The sequence below is a fragment of the Equus quagga genome, chromosome 12 (assembly GCF_021613505.1).
Source record: "Equus quagga isolate Etosha38 chromosome 12, UCLA_HA_Equagga_1.0, whole genome shotgun sequence".
In the NCBI taxonomy this organism is placed as follows: Eukaryota; Metazoa; Chordata; class Mammalia; order Perissodactyla; family Equidae; genus Equus; species Equus quagga.
This window is the reverse complement of record NC_060278.1, coordinates 93,289,864-93,312,161: the sequence shown is the minus strand read 5'-3', so window position 1 is coordinate 93,312,161 and position 22,298 is coordinate 93,289,864. Positions and strand designations below refer to the sequence as shown.

General features: G+C 38.8%; 1 protein-coding gene across 3 annotated transcripts in view; it reads left to right on the top strand.

Moving 5' to 3' along the window:
- Window positions 1-22,298, top strand: part of CHD6 (chromodomain helicase DNA binding protein 6) — a 200,717-nt gene that overhangs the window by 31,042 nt on the left and 147,377 nt on the right. The window contains exon 1 of one of the 3 annotated variants that reach the window (XM_046678723.1): window positions 3,492-3,550. The exons of the other annotated variants lie outside the window; for them this stretch is intronic. The gene's annotated coding sequence lies outside the window, so the exon portion shown is untranslated. Of the gene's footprint in view, window positions 1-3,491; window positions 3,551-22,298 lie in introns of those variants that run through there. 3 annotated transcript variants of the gene reach the window in all.

Sequence of the window (22,298 nt, the reverse complement as noted above, 5' to 3'; positions counted from 1 at the left end):
GGTCTGAACCAATGAACCCCAGGCCACCGAAGCAGAGCACACAAACTTAACCACTCAGCCATGGGGCCAGCCCCTACTTTTCTTTTTGTAGCATCCCTAGGAATCACCTTATCAAGACTTCCCCTTGTAGTTGCTTCTTCCTTTATTTCTGCTCCCACTGTATCTGAAACTCTTCCTTAGTTCTCTTGTCTTCTACACCAAATGACGTTTGTTAGCAGGTTTGTCTTTTCTCACTAGGCTGTGGTTCCCTAAAAGTAGATAGAATGTCTTACTCATATTAGGATCTCTGTGGTCTTTTACCTACATTTTAGGCATAAGTCTTTGGTTAGAATTAAATTGAGATTATTGAATGATTTTTATTCCTTAGCCAGAAGTCCACGCTGCCGTGCCCCTCCCCCCCCACCATAGGTGGGAAGATGTTTCTCTTTTTCCACAGTCAACTATAATGTATCTAAAAAATGCACTAGGATGAGAAGTGAAGGCTGGCCACAGATGAATTTATGAGGAGGTAGCTCTTACATGGGGAAGACGCACATTTTTCTCTACTTCTTTTATATGTAGATTTTGTCTCCCTACCTTGACAGTGAGATTTTGAGAGGGAATAGCTGCCTTCTGCTTCTCTTCTTATGTCCTTTAGTAAGTAGCTAGCACAATGTTGTGCTCGCAGTAGATGCTCAGCAAATATTTCTTCACAAGATTTAAAGATGCTAATAGATTTTGGAATAAGTTACTAATTAATAGCTTTGCTTTTTCTGTTTATCCCTAAAACACTTTTGAGTAGTGATGATGATGATATTATTCCATCATCAATAATATTTCTTTGACAAGTTACTTAGTATCCCTGTGCTTTGGTTTCTTCATCTGTACAATGGGAATAATAATAGTCCATATCTCATGAGATTATTATGATGATAAGGAAAAATAATGCAATAACTGTTAGTTGCTGCATTCCAGTTTCTGAATTATTTTTTCTTCGTCTCTCCAAAGCCCCCCAGTACATAACTGTATATTCTAGTTGTAGGTCCCTCTAGTTGTGGCATGTGGGACGCCATCTCAGCATGGCCTGACTAGCAGCGCTAGGCCTACGCCCAGGATCTGAACTGGCAAAACCCTGGGCCACCGAAGCAGAGTGTGAGAACGTAACCACTTGACCACAGGGCTGACCCCCCTTAATTATAATTAACAATACATGTTAGGCAAATCCAGTTTTAAGTTTTTAAAAGCTAAATTCTTTCAGTAGGAGGACTTTTAATATTCAAAAACCATTTATCTCACTGTGGATAAATATTAACTACTTCTGTATTAATTAAGGAAGTACCCTTTACTCGGAATATTAACAACAGAAAGGGAGCAGAGCCAATTAATTTCTATCTTGCTAGCAACAGTGGAATGTGTAGTTCTCTCTTACCCTAGATCAGTGTATCCTATTCCAAGGGGAAGAAGATCAATACAGAAATAGGTTTCCCAGATTAGCTTTCCCTAGGACCAAAGCTACTTCATCTTACAGCTCATTTTCAATTATTTGTTAAAACTATATCCATCCTTACCTTTAGGCATCATTTATTATTGTTCGTTTTTAGTGTCTCTTCCATTTTACCATCATTATTGAGCAAATCTTGTTCAATAAATATATACAGCCCAGAGGGAATCATAGAAAGTTGACGATAACCTGGTGAGAGTTATTCAAAATATTTGGCAGACAGCTCTAGGGAAAATATTAAGGCTGGTAAGGTGCAGTATTCTGCATTCACTGTTTTCCTTACCTAACAATAAAGAGTACAAAACACAGTTACACATCAAAGAGAATTATTCTTTCCATAGCCCTGGTGTCTGTGTTACTGAACCCCTTTATTAGATTAGTGGTTATGACATTTTAGCAGGACCCTCTTCTGTAAATGCAGTATGCTACTGTTATATGTGGGGCTAAGATAATTATTCATATGTTTTTTAAGTTTTGGAAGGAAATGGGCGGTGATATAGTTTACCTGTAAATCTGTGGTATAATCAGTCAACGTTTTAACTACTCTGATACCAAGTATGAGGTGATGATAGCACAGCATGAACTATGTTAGGAACAGTGGAGACAGAGAAGGGATTGGAAGAAGGGAAGTTTATTTAAACTTTTTTTTTTAACAACAATGATTTTTTTTATTGTACTAAAGATTATTTCTTGAACTTGTACAAAAATATTTATTTAGAGGCCAGCCTGGTGGGCATAGCAGTTAAGTTCGCACATTCTGCTTTGGAGGCCTGGAGTTCGTGGGTTTGGATTCCTGGCGCAGACCTAGCACTGCTCGTCAGACCATGCTGTGTCAGCATCCCACATAAAGTAGAGGAAGATTGGCACAGATGTTAGTTCAGGGTCAATCTTCCTCAAGCAGAAAGAGGAAGATTGGCAAGAGACGTTAGCTCAGGGCCAGTCTTCCTCGCACACATATACACACACAAATATATATAAATATTTATATAAATGTTGGAAAAACTGAAAAGTAGAAAGAGACAAACTGCTAAAGACTTGGAAGTGTATACATCTTCTTAAAAAATATACTTTTTGGGTGTCAGTTTCCTTGAATAGCTTTTCTCATGGTAAAGAGGCTGGAAGAGTTCAGTCTGGTATCAAGACAGCTGGTTTACACCTTGGTAGTAGAACATTGTCTAATGGAAAGCACACCTCCGTATGAATGTTGTAGAGAGAATTTCTGCTGACAGAAGAAATCTGCCCAACGTATCTCACACACAGTCTTCAGAGGCCACTACTCTCAGCTTCTGAGTTTATTTTACATCCAGGCTTTCTGTAGTTTTCCATGCCTTGTGGATGGTGGCCAAACTTAGATTTGGTTATGAATTCCTGTCTCTTCTTTCCTTTAACCTTTAAAAAAATTTTTATTATGGAAAAATCTCAAACACTCATAAAAGTAGAGAGAACAATACGAGTCTTCATGCCATTCTTGTCTTATATGTCCCTTCTCAGTTCCTTTTTGACCTAAAATATTTTAAAGAAAATCCCAGACAACCTATCATTTCATCTATAAATATTTCAGCATGCATATCTATCATATAAACTTTATAAAAAAGCACATTATTATACCCAACAAATTCCTTATAACTTAATTCCTTAATATTACCTAATACAGAATCTCTTCCCTTGATTTTCTCAAAAATGACTTTTTTACAGTTAACTCTTTGAATCAATCCAGATAAAGCCCACCTAATGCATTTGATTGGTATGTCTCTTTAATGCCTTTTAATCTATAATAGTTCACCTTCTTTCTCTCTCTTCTGTTTTTTTTTTTGGTTATGCCATTTATTTGTTGAAGAAACTGGGTCATTTCCCTTCCCCACATTATGGATTTTGCTGATTGTATCCTTGTGTCATATAACATGTTACTCTTTTCCTTATTACCTGTAAACAGGTGGTTAGATTTGGAGGCTTAACTATTTTTATAATTGTTACTATTTTTTATTATTCATAGGTCATATATTGTACTTCCAGTTCACAATAGAAGACCATGATATTTGGTTGTCCTACTTTGTATACTAAGATTGTTTGGTGAGTTCATGTTTGTATAGCTCTTTGTTGTCAAGTTGTGTTTTTCCCATTGACCAACAAAATCCATGGGGTGACATTCTGACAACCTCTGGGTTTCCAGGTCTGTCTATCTTCATCTAATGGTCTTAGTTTAACATTTGCTAATGATTGTTGCCTGAATCATTTGTTTCATTGTTAAATTTTAAGACTGTGAAACTTGTAAAAAATAAAATGAAAATTTTTGATTAAGAAATTAAAAAAAACTGTGAGTAAACTCTTGAGGTATCTGGAAAATTCATTTATGCAATGTATTTTTTTCTCTGATTATGTCTAGTAAAAGAAGTGTCATGTAGAAAATAATATTTAAAAATTGTGTGTTTATCTAAATTAAATGCCCCTCTGTTGGTTTGTTTTTGAATGAGTTGTCTTTAAAAGGTTTTATGGGAACAGATTTTGAGCTAGACTCCTGCTTTTAGATTATCATGCATGTCTGAAATATTTTTATCTACATTGGGGCTTGCTCCAAGCATAGTGAAGTTCTAAGGTTCCTTTGGTTGGGGACTGGATCATGAATCCATATAGATCGTTTATTCTCACTGCTATGGTCACATATTTTTCCTGTAATTCTACTTAGATGGTTGTTGTATAAATATGAGCGGTAATATTTGACCTTATATAGTATATCCTATGTGCCAGACACTGTACTTTGTAATTTGCTTGTGCTAATTTATTTAATCCTCACGTGATTATTGTCCCTGTTTTACATATGATGAAACCAAGGCAGAGAGGTTAAGTGATTTGCTCTGATCACACAGCTTAATGGCAAGGGTTAGGGTTTGAACCCAGACAGTTTGGTTGCAGAATTTTTGCTCTTAGCAGAAGGGCAGAGTGGGTTATATCATGTCTCTATTACTAGAAAAATATCTCAAGTGTACTGTCCTACTAGCCCTGGAGGATACTATATTTATATTCATATATAAATAATGTACATATATCTGTATTTTGTTTGCTTGTGTGTAAATAGAGATACATACACACATAACATGTCTACATGGAGGAGCAAATGTGTAGGGTTTTCCCTTTAGGAAGGTCCTTCTTACTCTAAAACCTTTTTTGAATCTTTTAACTTGACTTTAAATGGAGGCAGAAACAGCCCCCAGATTTCTGAGGTATTATCATCTGAGATAGAGGGATTTATGAGGTCAGAATAGATGGAAGAGTCACAAGGGAAACCTAACAGACAGCTTGAGGTTGCAGTCAGATTCACACAGGATACTGCTCTGGCCTTTGGACCCTCTTTGCCTTGGAGTTCAAGCTGCTTGCTCTCTAAATAGCCACCTAGATCTTAGCTACGCAGTTTCAGGTTATCTTCGGAGCAGAAAACCATATAGCTAGTGTCTAATACCATAATAACAATTTTTCAGATTCTCCAAATCATGATAAATAGCAACGATAGGGCTTGATTATAAAACTAAGACAGGAGGCACTATAGATTGCCTTGTCCCAAGTTTCTCTCTCTCTCTTTGCCAGGTGATATTTTTAATTGCAGGGAGGTGTCTCATATTTTAACAAACTGTTAAATCACTCTTCCCCTCTTTTGCCATCCCTCCTTCTGTTTTTACTTTAGCAGGTGAATTTATTATTTCCACCAATGGCAGTTCAAATGGGAACAATGAATAAATAATTTGAGCGGTCATGTTAAAGAAAGAAGAAGAAGAAGGAGGTCAGGCTAGTGGTTACCCTTGGCGGAAAGGAGCAGGGATGGGGCTTTCCTAGGGCCAATGATACTCTGTTTCTGGATGTGGATACTGGTTACATGGGTGTACCAGTTTGTGAAGAGCTATGCTTTTTTTAAATGCGTCTTATACTTCAATAAAAGTTCAAGTGTCATACTGTCTGATTCCAAAAGTAAAAACTTAAAAAACAGATGCAGTTTAGAATAGGGGAAATAGAAAAAAATCCAGGGTTTTATTTTTTAATACATGTTTGACGGTTGTCCAACTTCATGTCAAAAAATAGGTATCTAATTCAGTCAGCAAAAATATTAATTGCCAAACTGCCTTCTTTTCGTTTGGGATCAAATTGTTAATACTGAGGCTTTCTCTAGAGCAACTTAGACTTCATTTTGCTGCCGTTCTTCTTACCAAGTATTGAATGCCAGCTTTTAAGATTTTTTATGGCCTTTCAGATATGTCTTTGTACTTGGTGTAAATAAAATGTCACTGCTCTCCTCTGTAAGCATTATCTTTGCTTTTATCTCTGTGATGATATACCCTTCTTCTTGTGGCAGCTGACAAATCACCAGATCCCTTTTTTGCTGGCTAAGAGATTTGGACATCCAAAGTGGTAACTCTCCTGTAAGGGTTAATGATAATGGGAGCCATCGATGTTTGGGTCAGGAATTGGTGATGATAGGAGAGATTCACTGTGTGGCTTTTAAAAGCTGCAAGCAGAAGCAGGTCAGCCCTGTGGTTTGTTACCAGAGGTAGGTAACTCTGGGTGCAGAATCCGAGGAATCCACCAAGTTGGGAGTTGAACCTGGATCCAGGAGATGCGTGTGAAATCTAGATGGGAGTCACATTCCTAGAAAGCAAAGGTTGCTAAGAAACTCAGGCGTTACACTGTGTGTAGAATTTAGGGTGAATTTTAAAGCGAAATTAGCTTTAAAGCCCAATTGTTGTGAAGTCAAATTAAAGTGAATACCAGTAATAGACTTGGAATTACCTACTTTTGTGTACAGAGCTTGATACCTCCACATAAGTAGGATATGAGATTGTTTCTGCACTTTCAGCGGCCCCTGGTACTCTTGTATCTAGAGAGGCTTTGGCCAGGGCAAGACGTACACAAACATGTAACAGAAAGCTGAGAACTTAGAGTGATTCCCTTGCAAAAATTGTCTCCTTATGTTTTATGACCCTTAAGTCATTTGAGGGAAGTGGGAAGAAAATATTGTGAGTGGTAAAACTAGCCAGTGGGCCCTTTCAGTTATAAATTCAGTCCATGTGCTCACCCACCAATGTATGGCTATTTATTATATATGTATACCCAAAGGTGAATCTGATGTGGTCCCTTGGCCCTCTGGACGGTTATTATTTTGTATTCCTCTGATTGAGGGCTGCCTGTATTATACTTGTCTGTGTAACGTGCAGCTTTGTCACCAACTCCTTTAGGATTCTCTTGAGCCTTTAAGAATTGATACTCTCACATCCAGGCTAATGAGAGAGTTTCCTGAGTTTTGTTGACTTCATTTTATTACTAGCCTGGGCTTATACTATGCCACCAATAAAGGGATTCTTTTGCAGTTTTAGCGTCTTAAAAAAAGGGTATTTGTGATTGAAGGTGTGAATCTCATTCTGCACATATACTCCAGAGTGGCAGTTTGGAAATTTGCTGTCCTCCAAACTGGTCATCTGTATCTAGAACAATCTTTTTTTAAAAATTTTTTTATTTTTTCATGTTTTGAGGAAGATTAGCCCTGAGCTAACATCTTCCGCCGATCCTCCTCTTTTCTGCTGAGGAAGACTGGCCCTGACCTAACATCCGTGCCCATCTTCCTCTACTTTTATGTGGGATGCCTGCCAAAGCATGGCTTGACAAGCCGTGCATAGGTCTGCACCTGGGATCCGAACTGGCAAACCCCGGGCCACTGAAGCAGAACGTGCAAACTTAACTGCTGCGCCACCAGGCCAGCCCCTCAAGAACAGTCTTACATCACTACAGCTGGTTCTTAGTGCTTGTGCTGATGATGGAAACAAGCCCTGGAATAAGTAGTGTAAATATAATGTAATATAAGTGGGAGATGATGGGTATTAAGTTTATATTTCAAAGTAATTGTCTTTTGATCTGAGACTTGATACTGTTTACCTAGTATACTAACAGACTCTTTTCTGTGCTTCTCTTACTCATTCTGGGCATGAATTTTGTCATCTGTTAGATGAGTCCTCCTAAAATAGTGCCACATGCCAATCTGAAAACTTGCGGAGTTTCTAGTTAAGTAATTATTTAGGTTTTAAAAGTCAGTAATTTTAACAATACGTTGTTTGCTGATAATTTAAAATAGGTGACAACAATCTGTACCAATTTGTAGGCAGATCAGGTGGACCACAAATAATGTAGATGGTGTTAACAGATTTTAGTCAATTGGCTTAAATTTCCCTAAGCTGGCCTCTTGAGTATTCTCCTTATTTCCTGCAGTTTTTGCTCTTAGTGTAGTAAACCAGATTTGGAGAACCATGGCATTTTATTGGCAAGAGATTCCTGTTGCCAGCCACCCACCTCACTGTTCACTCAGTGCTCCGTGCTTGCTTTTGCAGGAGAACTTTTTTTTTTTTTGCTGAGGGAGACTCGCCCTGAGCTGACATCTGTGCTAATCTTCTTCTAGTTTGTATGTGGGTTGCCCCCACACCATGGCCACCAACGAGTGATGTAGGTCCATGCCTGGGAACTGAACCCTGGGCCACCGAAGCAGAACGTGCTGATCTTAACCACTAGGCCGTGGGTCCGGCCCCTACAGGAGAACTTTCTACATATGTGTCAGTCACGTCATGCAGCATCTTGGTTTATGTATTCCTCCACAGACTGGTTCTGCATTTATCTTAGTACTCTATTCCTTTTAGATTTGGGGGAAGAGGAAATTGAGGGTGGGAAAGCATTATTAAGAAACTGTTTCATCTTTTAAAAATCCAAAGCTTAAAAAAATCCTTCTCAGTTTCTATTAAGCAAAAATTCTTAGACTCTCAGCAAAGTGTGGGAGTTGAACAGCTTTTAGGAGACTGAAATGACGGTGGAATCCATCAGGGTGCAGCATCCTCTTGGGTTTGCAGCAGGCGATTTAATGTAAGATGTGGAAGTTAGGTTTCCGGATTTCACCTTAAAACTTGAATGGGAGAAAATTTGTGTCAGGTTCAAAATCTGTTATTTGTCTTTTCTTTAAACAGTAGAGACAAAACACTGTGGAAGAATCCTGGGTTTTTATTTTACTTTAATACAGCAGAGTTGTAGAAGTAGAGGAAAAGCCTTTTTTTTTTTTTTTTAAGATTTTATTTTTCCTTTTTCTCCCCAAAGACCCCCAGTACATAGTTGTATATATTTTAGTTGTGGGTCCTTTTAGTTGTGGTACGCGGAACGCCACCTCAGCATGGTCTGATGAGTGGTGCCAGGTCCGCGCCCAGGACTCAAACCGGCGAAACCCTGGGCCGCCGAAGCAGAGCGCGTGAACTTAACCACTTGGCCAAGGGGCCAGCCCCAGCCCATCTTTTAGTGCTAGGAATTCCACACATTAGTTGATGTTTTCAGATTGTGGATTGGTGTGCACTTGGGTTGGCTCTTTGTTTCCTGTAGAATAAAGAATTCTGAGCCTGAATGACTATAAATATGTGATTTTTCTTTTACTGTTTGTCCCAAAGTAAAAACTCTGCTGAGTATTGTCTGTATTATGATTCTGTTAATGTATTTACTTTGTTTCCTGCTGTCTTGGATAGCTATCAGATAGACTTTGTTCCTTACTGTAAATTACCTCCAAACAATTTCTTTTAACAATTCAGAAGTCAGATGGGAGGCATTATGAAAGTAGGTAAAGAATTTGAACAATTACTTGCGGTTATATCTCTAAAGATTTTATCTACATTTATCATATGAATTATTTGTATGAAATATTTTGCTCCTATATACATAATATTATTTGAAGGGTCCATCCATCTTGTCTAAAATGTGCTTAAAAGGTGCTCTTGAATGATAGTTTTATCAGGCTGTTTTAGTTGCTTCCTGTTTATCTTATGATCAAAACCATCCTCTGCTACATCCTGTGTTTTTTTGCCACATGGGCTTTCTTTTTTTCTTTTTCTAGACTGTTGTAATTTTACTATAGAATATCTTTGTAACCTCTGCCCGTTCTCTGAGTGCCCAAAATAGAACATCTCCAAATCCTGACCTCTCACTCAGGCTATTTTCATTTGCCTGTAAGGCAACTTGATGTAATGCTAAGAGGGCTGAATTGGAACCCAGGAAATCTAAATCTTGTATTTCTGAATAATTATGAGCCTTTGGGCAATCAGATATCTCTGACCCTTAGTTGCATTATCTTAAGATAAAAAGATTGCATTGCCAGAGCTCTAAGTTCCCTCCATTCACCATGCTTCAGTCTTGACTGTTCCTTCAAACTTACCCTGTCCAAAATAGAACTCACCCATTCTCTCTCCCAAGAGGTGGTTTTTGTGCCTCTTCTACAAATGAAGAAACTAAGACCCCAGAGAGACTGCATAAATGGTATAAATGGTACTACCGCTGTGTTCAGAACCTAGATCCCTAGACATCTTCCGAGTCTGCAGGTATTACTATGCCTCCACAAAAGGCATTAAAATGTCACGAGTCAAAAGGTCTGCATTACTGTGAGGCCTTTTTTTTTTAATTTATTAAATTTTTTTAATTGAGTTCATAATAGTTTACATCAATGTGAGATTTCAGTTGTACATTTTTTCTTGACTCTCACAACGTAAGTGCTTCTCTTCACCCTTTGTACCTACTCCCCACTCCTTTTCCCCTGGTAACCACTGAACTGTTTTCTTTGTCCATGTGTTTGTTCATATTCCACGTATGAGTGAAATCATCTGGTGTTTGTCTTCCTCAGTCTGGCTTATTTTGCTTAGCATAATTCCCTCCTGGTCCTTCCATGTTATTGCAAAAGGGATGATTTTGTCATTTTTTATGGCTGAGTAGTATTCCATTGTATATATACACCACATCTTTTTTATCCAATCATCAGTCATTGGGCACTTGGATTGTTTCCATGTCTTGGCTGTTGTGAACAGTGCTGCAGCGAACACAGGGGTGCATATGTTACTTTGGATTGTTGATTTCAAGTTGTTTTGGTAGATACCCAGTAGTGGGCTAGCTGGGTCATATGGTATTTCTATTTTTAGTTTTTTGAGGAATCTCTATGCTTTTTTCCATGGTGGCTGCACCAGTTAGCATTCCCACTAACAGTGTATGAGGGTTCCTTTTTCTCCACACCCTCTCCAACATTTGTTATTTTTAGTCTTAGTGATTATAGCCATTTTAACAGGCGTAAGGTGGTACCTTAGTGTAGTTGTGATTCGCATTTCCCTCATGCTTAGTGATGTTGAACATCTTTTCATGCATTTATTGGCCATCTGTGTATCTTCTTTGGAAAAATGTCTGTTCACATCCTCTGCCCATTTTTTGGTTGGGCTGTTTGTCTTTTTTATTGTTCAGTTGTGTGAGCTCCTTATATATGGTGGAGATTAACCCCTTGTCATATATATGATTTGCGCATATTTTCTCCCAATTGGTGTGTTGTCTCTTTCTTTTGATTCTAGTTTCTTTTGCCTTGCAGGAGCTCTTTAGTCTGATGAACTCCCACTTGTTTATTTTTTCTTTTGTTTCCCTTGTCTGAGAAGACATGGTATTCAAAAAGATCCTTTTTAGTTTGATATCAAGAGGTGTACTACCTATATTATCTTCCAGGAGTTTTATGGTTTCAGGACTTAGCTTCAAGTCTTTGATCCATTTTGAGTTTATTTTTGTGTATGGCATGAGATAATGGTCTACCTTCATTCTTTTGCATGTGGCTGTCTAGTTTTCCCAACACCATTTATTGAAGAGACCATCTTTTCTCCATTGTGTGTTCTTGGCACGTTTGTTGAAGATTAGCTGTCCGTAGGTGTGCCGTTTTATTTCTGGGCTTTCAGTTCTGTTCCATTGATCTCTGTGCCTGTTTTTGTACTAGGTACCATGCCGTTTTGATCGCTATGGCTTTGTAGTAGTACATTTTGAAGTCAGGGATTGTGATACCTCCAGCTTTGTTCTTTTTTTCTCAGGATTACCTTAGCAATTCGGGGGTTTTTGTTGCCCCATATGAATTTTAGGATTCTTTGTTCTGTTTCCATGAAGAATGTCATTGGGATTCTGATTGGGATTGCATTGAATCTGTAGATTGCTTTGGGTAGTATGGATATTTTAACTATGTTTATTCTTCCAATCCATGTGCGTGGAATCTCTTTCCATCTCTTTGTGTCCTTATCGGTTTCTTTCAGTACTGTCTTATAGTTTTCATTGTATAAGTCCTTCACCTCCTTGGTTAAATTTATTCCTAGGTACGTTATTCTTTTAGTTGCGATTGTAAATGGAATTGTATTCTTGAGTTCTCTTTCTGTAAGTTTGTTATTAAAGTATAGAAAAGCAACTGATTTTTGTAAGTTGATTTTATACCCTGCAACTTTACTGTAGTTGTTAATTATTTCTATTGTTTTCCGATGGATTCTTTAGGGTTATCTGTATATAAGATCATGTCGCGGCCGGCCCTGTGGCCAAGTCATTAAGTTTGCACACTCTGCTTTGGTGGCCCAGGGTTTCGCCGGTTCGAATCCTGGGCACAGACATGGCACTGCTTGTCAAGCCATGCTGAGGCGGCATCCCACATGCCACAACTAGAAAGACCCACAACTAGAAATACACAACTAGGGGCCGGCCCGGTGGCGCAGTGGTTAAGTTTGCACATTCCGCTTTGGGGACCTGGGGTTCGCCGGTTTGGATCCCAGGTACCGACATGGCACCGCTTGGCAAGCCATTCTGTGGTAAGCGTCCCACATATAAGGTAGAGGAAATGGGCATGGATGTTAGCTCAGGGCCAGTCTTCCTCAGCAAAAAGAGGAGGATTGGTATCAGATGTTAGCTCAGGGCTAATCTTCCTCAAAACAAACAAAAAAATACAACTATGTACCTGGGGGCTTTGGGAGAAAAAGGAAAAATAAAATCTTAAAAAAAAACAAAAACGATCACGTCATCTGCAAACAGCGAGAGTTTCACTTCTTCACTCCCTATTTGGATTCCTTTTATTCCTTTCTCTTGCCTAATTGCTCTGGCCAAAACCTCCAGTACTGTGTTGAATAAGAGTGGTTGTAGTGGGCATCCTTGTCTTGTTCCTGTTCTCAGGGGGATGGCGTTCAGTTTTTCCCATTGAGTGTGATGTTGGCCGTGGATTTGTCATTTTGGCCTTTATTATATTGAGGTAATTTCCTTCTATCCCCATTTTGTTAAGAGTTTTTATCATAAATGGCTGTTGGATTTTGTCAAATGCTTTCTCTGCATCTATTGAGATGATCATGTGGTTTTTATAACCTCAATTCGTTGATGTGGTATATCACATTGATTGATTTGCAGATGTTGAACCATCCCTGTGTCCCCGTTATAAATCCCGCTTGATCATGATGTATGATCCTTTTAATGTATTGCTGAATTAGGGTTGCCAAAATTTTGTTGAGGATTTTTGCATCTATGTTCATCAGTGATATTGGGCTACAGTTTTCCTTTTTTGTGTTGTCCTTGTCAGGCTTTGGTATCAGAGTGATGTTGCCCTCATGGAATGTGTAGAAAGTGTTCCGTCTTCCCTAATTTTTTGGAATTGGTCCTCTCTAAAAGTTTGGTAGAATTCCCCAGGGAAGCCGTCTGATCCTGTGGTTTATTCTTTGGGATGCTTTTGATTACTGTTTCAATCTCTTTCCTTGTGATTGGTCTATTCAGATTATCTGTTTCTTCTTGATTCAGCTTTGGGAGGTTGTAAGAGTCTCAGAATTTATCCATTTCCTATAGATTATCCATTTTGTTGGCATATAGTTTTTCGTAGTATTCTCTTATAATCCAGTGTATTTCTGTGGTGCCCGTTATTTCTCCTCTTTCATTTCTAATTTTGTTTATCTGAGCTTTCTCTTTTTTTCTTTGTCAGTCTGGCTAGGGGTTTGTGAATTTTATTTATCTTCTCAAAGAACCAGCTCTTTGTTTCCTTGATCCTTTCTACTGCTTTTTTTGTTTCAATAGTGTTTATTTCTGCTATGATTTTTATTATTTCTCTCCTTCTGCTGACTTTAGGCATTGTTCTTGTTTTTCTAATTCAGTTAGGTGTAATTTCAGATTGCTTATTTGGGATTTTTCTTGTTTGTTAAGATGTGCCTGTATTGTGATGAATTTTCCTCTTACTGCAGCTTTGCTGTATCCCATATGAGTTGCTATGGTATGTTATCATTTTCATTTGTCTCCAGATAGTTTTTGTTTCTCCTTTAATTTCTTCAATGATCCGTTGTTTGTTCAATAGCTTGTTGTTTAGTCTCCACATATTTGTCCCCTTCTCAACTTTTGTAATTAATTTCTAGTTTTATGGCATTGTGATCAGAAAAGATTGCTTATTATTATTTCAATTTGCTTAAATTTATTGAGGCTTGCCTTGTTTCCCAACATATGGTTTATCCTTAAGAATGTTCTGTGCACACTTGAGAAGAACATGTATTTTGCTGTTTTTTGGATGGAGTGTTCTGTATATGTGTATTAAGTCCAACTGGTTTAGCTTTTCATTTAATTCCATTGTTTCCTTGTTGATTTTCTGTCTGGATGATCTATCCATTGATGTGAGTGGAGTGTTGTGGTCCCCTACTTTTAGTGTGTTGTTATTATCTTCTTTTAGATTTGTTAATAGTTGCTTTATGAACTTTGGTGCTCCAATGTTGGGTGCATAGATATTTATGTCTTATTTCTCCTTAATGGACTGTCCCTTTGATCATTATATGCTGCCCCTCCTTGTCTCTCTTTACCTGTCTTATCTTGAAGTCTTCTTTGTCTGATATAAGTATTGTGACACCTGCTTTCTTTTGTTTGCCATTAACTTGGAGTATCGTCTTCCTCCTCTTCACTCTGAGCCTGTATTTGTCATTGGAGCTGACTTGTGTTTCCTGGAGTCAGGATATTGTTGGGTCTTGTTTTTTTTTTTCCATCTCGCCATTCTGTGTCTTTTTGTTGGAGAATTCAATCCATTTACGTTTAGGGTAATTCTTGGTGTATGAGGGCTTAATTCTGTCATTTTATTACTTGTTTTCCAGTTTTCCTGCATTTCCTTTGTTTCTTGTCCTGTGTGTTTTGGTCTACCCATTGAATTATGTAGTTTTTTATAATGTGTTTCTTTGTTTTCTGCTTATTTATTATTTGTGTCTCTTTTCTGCTTATTTGTTTAGTGGTTACCCTGAGGTTTGTATTCAGAATCTCATGTATAAGATGGTCAATTTTCTAATGGCCTCTTATTTCCTTAGTCTAAACCGATTCAGTCCCTTTCCTCGTCACCTCCTAAGTTGTTTTTCTGACATCTTATTCCATCTTGTGTTGTGAGTTTGTGGTTAAAATGACAGGATTATCTTTGTTTTTGGTGTTTTCCTTCCCGTTAGCTTAATGCTATACTTGAGTATTTGCTTCCTATTCTGATTCTGTCTACCTGTTTACCTCCTTACTCTGTGTTTTGTAATCCCTTTCTCCTCCCCCCCCCCTTTTTTTTTTCAGATATGAGGGCCTTCTTGAGGATTTCTTGTTGGTGGGGGGGTGTGTCTCGTGGCTGTGAACTCCCTTAGCTTTTGTTTGTCTGGGAAAGTTTTTATTTCTCCCTCATATCTGAAGGATATTTTTGCTGGATAGAGTATTCTTGGCTGAACGTTTTTGTTTTTTAAAGATATGAATATGTCATTCCATTCTCTCCTAGCTTGTAAGGTTTCTGCATTAAATTTGCTGAAAGTCTGATAGGAGTTCCTTTGTAGGTTATTTTCTTCTGCCTTGCTGCCCTGAGTATTCTTTCTTTGTCATTTCCTTTTTGCCAGTTTTAGTACCATATGCCTTGCAGTGGGTCTTTCTACATTGAATATCTAGGAGATCTGGAAGGCTCTTCCACACAGATTTCCCCTCTCTTTCCCTAGGGTTGGGAAGTTCTCTGCTATTATTTCTTTGAACATGGTTTCTGCTCCATTCGCCTTCTCTTCTTCCTTCTTAAATACCATAGGTATTATAGGAATTATAATTCTTATGTTGCATTTCCTAATTGCATCAGATATTTCTTGGAGTCTTTCTTCATTTCTTTTTAGTCTTAGCACTCTCTCCTCCTCTGTCTGGAGCATTTTGACATTTCTGGCTTCGATTATGCTGATATGCTCCTCTATGGTATCAACTTGAGCATTCAAGGAATCCGTATTTTGTTTTGTCTATTCCATTTTGTTTTTCATCTCTAATATTTCTGATTGATTCTTCTTTATAGTTTCACTGTCTTTTGTGAAGTAGCTCCTGAACTTGCTGAATTGTTTCTCTGCATTCTCTTTTACCTCGTTGAGTTTTTTGATGATAGCTGTTTTGAATTCATTGTCATTTAGATTACATATCTCTGTGTCCTCAGGAGTGAATTCTGGGTACTTGTCGTTTTCTCTCTGGTCTGGAGATTTGATATAGTGTTTGATATTGCTAGAGGAAGTGGGTCGGATCTTATGCATCCTGATATTATTTGGTTGCAGTTACCGCCTGTCGCCACTGGGTGTGGGTCAAGAGCTGCATATTCTGAACCCTCTGCTTTCAGCCAATATCCCAGGCAGTGGAGCAGCGTGGGGTGAGTTGGAGGAGGGGTGCTTTATCCTGCATGCTCTCCAGGCTTTCTTGCTCTGCTCTCACTCTCTGGTTTCCTGGGGTGTTGGCTTGATGAGGTCACCCCCCCACACCAAAAGCTCTTGCACTGGTAGAGGTCTAGCTTCTAAGCTGCATGGGCCCTCTGGGGTCCTTGATGTTCTCATGAACAAACTTCTCTTCCTCCCTTCTTTCCCTCACAAAGCCTCCTCATGGTCACAGATTGCAGTCTTTAGGGGAGGGAGCGAAGTTCTGTCTTACCCTTTTCCAGCCCCTCTGAGGGGGGCTACAGCCTCTCTGCCTTCCATCGTATGGCTGTGTGTCACCCCGACGTTTTTGTGCTGTGTTAGGATGTCCTCTGTTGGAGTATGGATGTCCCTTTTTGTTGTATGTTGAAGGGAAGAAAGTCCCAGGCAAGTTCACTCCACCATGAAGCTGACGTCACTCCCTGGATCTTGGTGAGGCCTCTTGAGACAGTATACGGAGTGTCATTTATAAAACCCTTTGTCTTCCCATGTAAGGTTATAGCTTGCATTTTCAGGGCTCTGGACCTTGACTGGGCTTGGCTGTCAGGAGATTGGTTTCTTCAGTCCTGGGTTCACAGATGTGACCCTTCCTGATCTGGGTCAGTTGACATGGCGTAGGGTCTGATGAAAAAAAAGTGCAGTCAGGTTTTAGTTTACAGTGTGATATTTGATAGCTCTGGTAGTGCCTGGCTGCTTGCTTCTACTACTACCCTTAGTAATGATTCTTATCAAGCAAGTTGATTTTTACCACCAAATTAGGAGTTGAAAGATTTTTTCTGAAGAGATGAACTGGGATTTGGAGTTGATATTTCTTTTCCTGTGTTATGCAGATCTGTCTCATTCATCATCAGAATCGAAGTGTTTGGCCATCTGGTCTCAGATGTCCCATTCAGTTCTGATTCTGTGAATGCAGCATTGTTGAAATATTTCTAGTCCATGAAGAGAGCTTTCTTAGTTTGTGCCTTTACACCGTCTCAGGTACAACAGATTTTAGTGAGGAATTTTAGCAACACAAGACAGTGGTTAAGTCAATGTTAATTAGTTTAAATAGCCTGAGGAGTTAGTAAAAGATAGGAAACCTCTCAAAATGGACTTTTCTAAAACTCTTGATCTAGTAACAAGAGTTTACTAGAAGGTTATCATTACTCTTAATGCTGATTATGTCTTCTCACAGACAAGGATTAAAATCATTACTCCTGATTTGCCTTATGGCTTGCATTACCCACGTACAGGGTAACAAAGCCTTTGCTATAATACATTGACTGTTTAAAACACTTTGAGGAGCAGAGCATCTTAAATTAATGTTAGTGGCAGTAATGTACTTTCCAGCCAGTGAAACAAAGAGCTGCCTCAGTGTGGAAGTTGTGATGGTACCTTCCCACTAGTAATGTTTGGCAGATATTTCAAGTTAGGCATCTACATTTTTGGAGAGAAGGGTTAATAGTCCTCTCTTTTGAGCCACCATTGATAAATACATGTGTAATATTGATATATTTAGTTTATTCATTCACGAAATACTGTGCTAGGAATTAGATATATAATAGTAGTTAAAGTAGCTATGGTCCCTGTTCATGGTCCCCTTTTGGTCTTACAGATGTGAATGCTTTTGACCTGTACTCACGAGATTAAGATGCCTGTAGCACAGAGCATCAAAGATCAACCTCTGCAAATGTGCTCTAGCCTAAAGTGTACACAAAAGGTAACTTTTCACAGAAGCCAATCTAATTTACAAATTCTCTATGTTCCAAAGAAAACTCAGGCATCAAAAAGAATTCATATATATATATATTTGCTACCCACCAAACCATCAAGGTAGAAGATAGATATAGATAGATAGATAGATAGATAAATGTCTCTTCTCAATGTATTTTGCTGTGACAGCTTTAATGGAAAATAAAACTTCTCATCCAGAGCCTTGAAAATATAGGAAATCTTTAAAATTGTTACAGAAGCATTTCTCAAACCAGTTTGAATATTCTAGTTGTGCAGAAATGTTTCCACTAGATCACAGGGTCTTCTTTGAAAGGAAAGAGTGACCATTTGTCATTTGAATGCCCTTCCATTGTTGGTTTGTTGGCATGAGTGTAGGAGACTATAAAAACAAAACAGTACAAAACAAGAATTATTGAATGTTAAAAGTGTTAGCCATAAAAAAAAAAAGGGTTGGAAACTAAAGTTGAGGAGGCCTTCCAGGAAGTAGAACATGAAGAGAGAAAAAAAAATTTTTTTAATGAGAGAAAATTAGAGGTACAACCCAGAAGATCCATCATTTAAATACAGTAAAAGGAGTTCTGTTAAAAGAAAGCAATAAGGAGGGAATTATGAAGAAATAACACAAGAGGACTTCTCAGAATGAGAGAAGAATTTTCGGATTGTCAAAGAATCCACCAGGTGCCCAACCTCCTGGATGAAAATAGCCCCAAGGTACATCATTGTGAAAAGTTGATCCTAAAAGCTTTCTGAGAAGAAGGGAGGTTGTATACAAATGATTTTAGGGATCAGAATGGTTCAGCTTCCTTCACAGAGGTGATACAAGGAACAGGACAATGGAGCAGTGCTTCTCAAAGTTTTGAGGAGAAATTGATCTTCCAACCTGTGGTTTGCTACCCACCAAACCATCAAGGTAGAAGAGAAACATATTCAGACATGAAAGTCTCAAAAATTTACCTCTCATTCATGTATTTCCTAGAGAGTTCATGAACACTGTGATTCACCAAATGAGAGTGTAAACCTAGAGAGAAGAAACATAGGAGTCCACTCTTGAGAGGGACAAAGGGAATGAATCCCCAGAAGGATGGTGATGACAAGTCCCAGCCTGCTTTGAAGCAGGTTGGAGGGAATAGACTCCAGATACAATGACTCACGGAAAAAATTCAACTTAGATTGAGAGGAGTTTTAAGCTTTTTTGAGAGCATTTTGGGATACGTTAGTGATTCTTAGAAAACAAAGCAAATTTTGAAATGAGTTACTTAGTATCTTTAGGGAAAATTACACACACAAAATTTTTTAGCACAGTATAGTTCATGGCTTGGCTGTGAATAGAATATTGATTCAATGAATAGTGGTGATAATAACTGTATTGGGAGGATAACACTTCATTTTTCATAGCAGGGGGCTGTTTTTCTAAATAAAGTTTTGTTTGAACACAGGCAGACCCATCGTTTGCATATTGTCTATGATGTTTTTTGTGCTACAATGGCAGAATTGAATAGCTGTAGTAGAGACCCATGTGGCCCACAAAGCCTAGAATATTTGTTATCTGGCCTTTTATAAAAATATTCACTAACTCCTGTTTCATAGGAAGAAGCCAATAGAATAATGTTTAAAATTGGGGAAAAATCTAATAGAATTATTAGCATATTTTTTAGAAATATGATGGAAAGTAGCAGAAGGAACAGCTAAAGGTCAAATGATTACCTCTGGGAAGAGAGAATCAGTAATGGGGAAGAGTTGAGTCAGGGGAATATTATTTTTTGCTTTAAGCTTTTCAATTCTTAAGCTAAGTACATGTATTACTTTGGAAAAGTATGAATGAAGAATGCTGAGAAATTTGATTGGACTAGAAGAACAGAATAAACAGGAAAGGAAAAAAAGATAGAGGCCACCAGTTATGATGAAGAAAGCAGGAGCTCAAAGCCTTTTCTGTAAACATAGCTTTCCCATTTATTCAGTCACTCATTCCACGGATAATAATTTGAGAGTCCGGATGTCAGGCACTGAGCTCCATACTGCAGAAGAGTTCCTTCCCGGAGGGTGCTTAGGCACTTAGAGCTGATGGCACGCACAGGCAGGGAAAAGATGATATCTTGGTGATACAGCTACTGTAGTTTAGTGTTTTTCATGAGATGCTTTCAGGGTTTAGGGGAAGTCGGATAAGACATCCCAGAGGACATGATACCACAGCTGAGTTTTGAAGATTAAGAGATTGGAGAGGAAGATTGGTAGAATGATTTTCCAAATGGAGGCATAGCCTGAACAAAGACATGAGTTAACGGGCTGGTTTTGGAACCTGCAAGTGTTACATATAGTTGGATGAATGGTGGAAGGCAATGTCAAAACAGTAGACAAGGACCAGGGACCAGATAGGTTCTGTATGGCTCGGGACTATGAGGAATTAGTAATTTTTTTCTGAAGACACTATAGCGATACTATCTGATTTTGTTTATACTTTAGGAAAACATACTGTTGATGCAATGAGGGTAATGGGATGAGAGTAGGAGGCATGAAGGAGGCTATTTCAGGTAAAAAAAACAACAAAAAAAATGTGGGAATAAACTAAAGAAGTGGACGAGGGAGGAACCAAGGGATTCAGGAGTTATAAAGGTCGTGAGACGTTAGCCTCCGGCGGGAGACATAGGAGCAGGTGTGTGTGCGTAAAGGTAATATTGAGTGATTTTGGAAGAGTTGTGGGTTTCTGTGGAATCTGTGGAATACTTAGTTGGAACTGGCCAGGATGTGGTTGGATATGCCCACTTGGAGGTCAGGAGGAAGGCTTAGATTTGGAAATGTGTGGTAGTCATGGTGTAGAGAGATGAAGATGGAGAATTCTTGAGTTCTTGAGTAGAGAACTCAAGAAGCGCTTCTGGCATTAAGAGTATTAAACCCTGGGGACACTGACATTTAAGGGTTAGGCCTTATAGTAGGAGGAGCCTAGGGAGGAAGCTGAGCTTTGGAAGCCTGCTTCAAAGGGAGCAAAATGGGGAGAGAATGGCCTCCAAGAAACCAGTGAGATGAGAATTTTAAGAGGAGAAAATAGCCCAGAGTTTAAGATGCTGCAAGAAAGTAGAATAAAGCCTGAAAATGCCCTTTGGATTTGGCAAGTAGGGAGTCATTGCTAAGAGCATCTTTAGGGAAGTAATATGGGAGGAAGTGAAAATTTAGGTGTATGGAGGATTTGATAGCTTAGTTACTATCTTAAGATAGAGTTGAACCTATTTCTTTTTGGAGGAGAGAAGAACTATAGAAAGAGAGAGGTTTCGTCATAACTTAAGGAGAGGAAATGATTCTTCCATGCAACAAAGGTTTATTGAGCACCTGTTAGGAGCCCAGTGCTGTTCCAGACTCAGGGGTTACAGCATGAATAAAGCAAATTTTAGATTCCTGTGTGTGCACAGGAAATTTATAAATAAATTTATAATGAACTAGACATAATGTCAGATAGTAACTAGTGCCAGGAGGAAAACTAAGTTAGAGTAAGAGGACAGAGGGTGAGGTTGGAGGAGAAGGTGTGCTTCATATAGAGCAGTTAGGGAATACATCACTGAGAAGCTGACATTTGAGGACAGACCTGAATGAAATCAGGAAAGACAGAGTGCAAAGTAATCCAGAGTCTGAGGTGTTTGAGACGTGGGAAACAAGTACTGATGGAAGGGTTGGTTTGTCCTCAGGAGAGAGGGTGAAGTCCATTAGGACAGGCAATGCTAATGACTGCCATACAGCTTGTATTGACCATGTGACAGACACTATAGATTCTCATCCCTTTTAATTTTCCTAAAACTGTATGAGGTTATGTTGTCAGGTGAGGAAACAGTCTGAGAGAGGTTTTACCTGGCTGATCGTTATCAGAGCCTGGATTCGCACTCTGCTTTTTGGCACTTCAAATTCTTGCTGTTAACCTCCTGTAGATTGCTTCCAGCCTAGCAAAGATGTAGATAAATTTGTCCAGTTTGTGGAGGATGGTAAGGTGAGGAAGGGAGAAGTTAAGGGATCTCTCACCCATTGGACCCTCTCTGTGGTCAAGAATGTCAAGAGTCTTGATAAGAGGTGGTTTAAGGAAGGTGACATTCCCCAAGACCTTGCTGCCTTTTTGATTAACTCTTCCCAAGTGAGTTATTCCCCATGTCCTATTCTTATTCCCTTCTAAAATCCCCACCCTGGAACAGTGTGGCATTCCCTTATTGTGCCAGCTGTTGTTAGAGTGGTTGTTAGGAACCAACCTTGAGGTTCAGGGTGAGCATAAAATTGATTATAAAAATACATGTTCACTGTGGAAAATTTGAGGTGTAAGTGATTTTTAAAGTTGCTTACCGTGTATTATTTTCCCCAAAGTTCCTGATAGTGTGGAAGGATGGGGGCCTGTTAACAGCAAAAGTCCCTGTCCTTCCTGCCATCAGTTGTGTCTTCTGCTGTCTCTGTGAATGTAAAGGATGGTGGTAGTGGTCTGCTATGTGTGCACTTGTCTGTGTTTGCATAAACACACCCTCTTGTAATGAAATAGACCCCTTGGACTGAGTGGGGATTGTTGGGATGGCAGAATTCTCAAGATATAGTAAGTTTAAATAATTTCTGTGAATGAATGGTGGAGTAGTGTG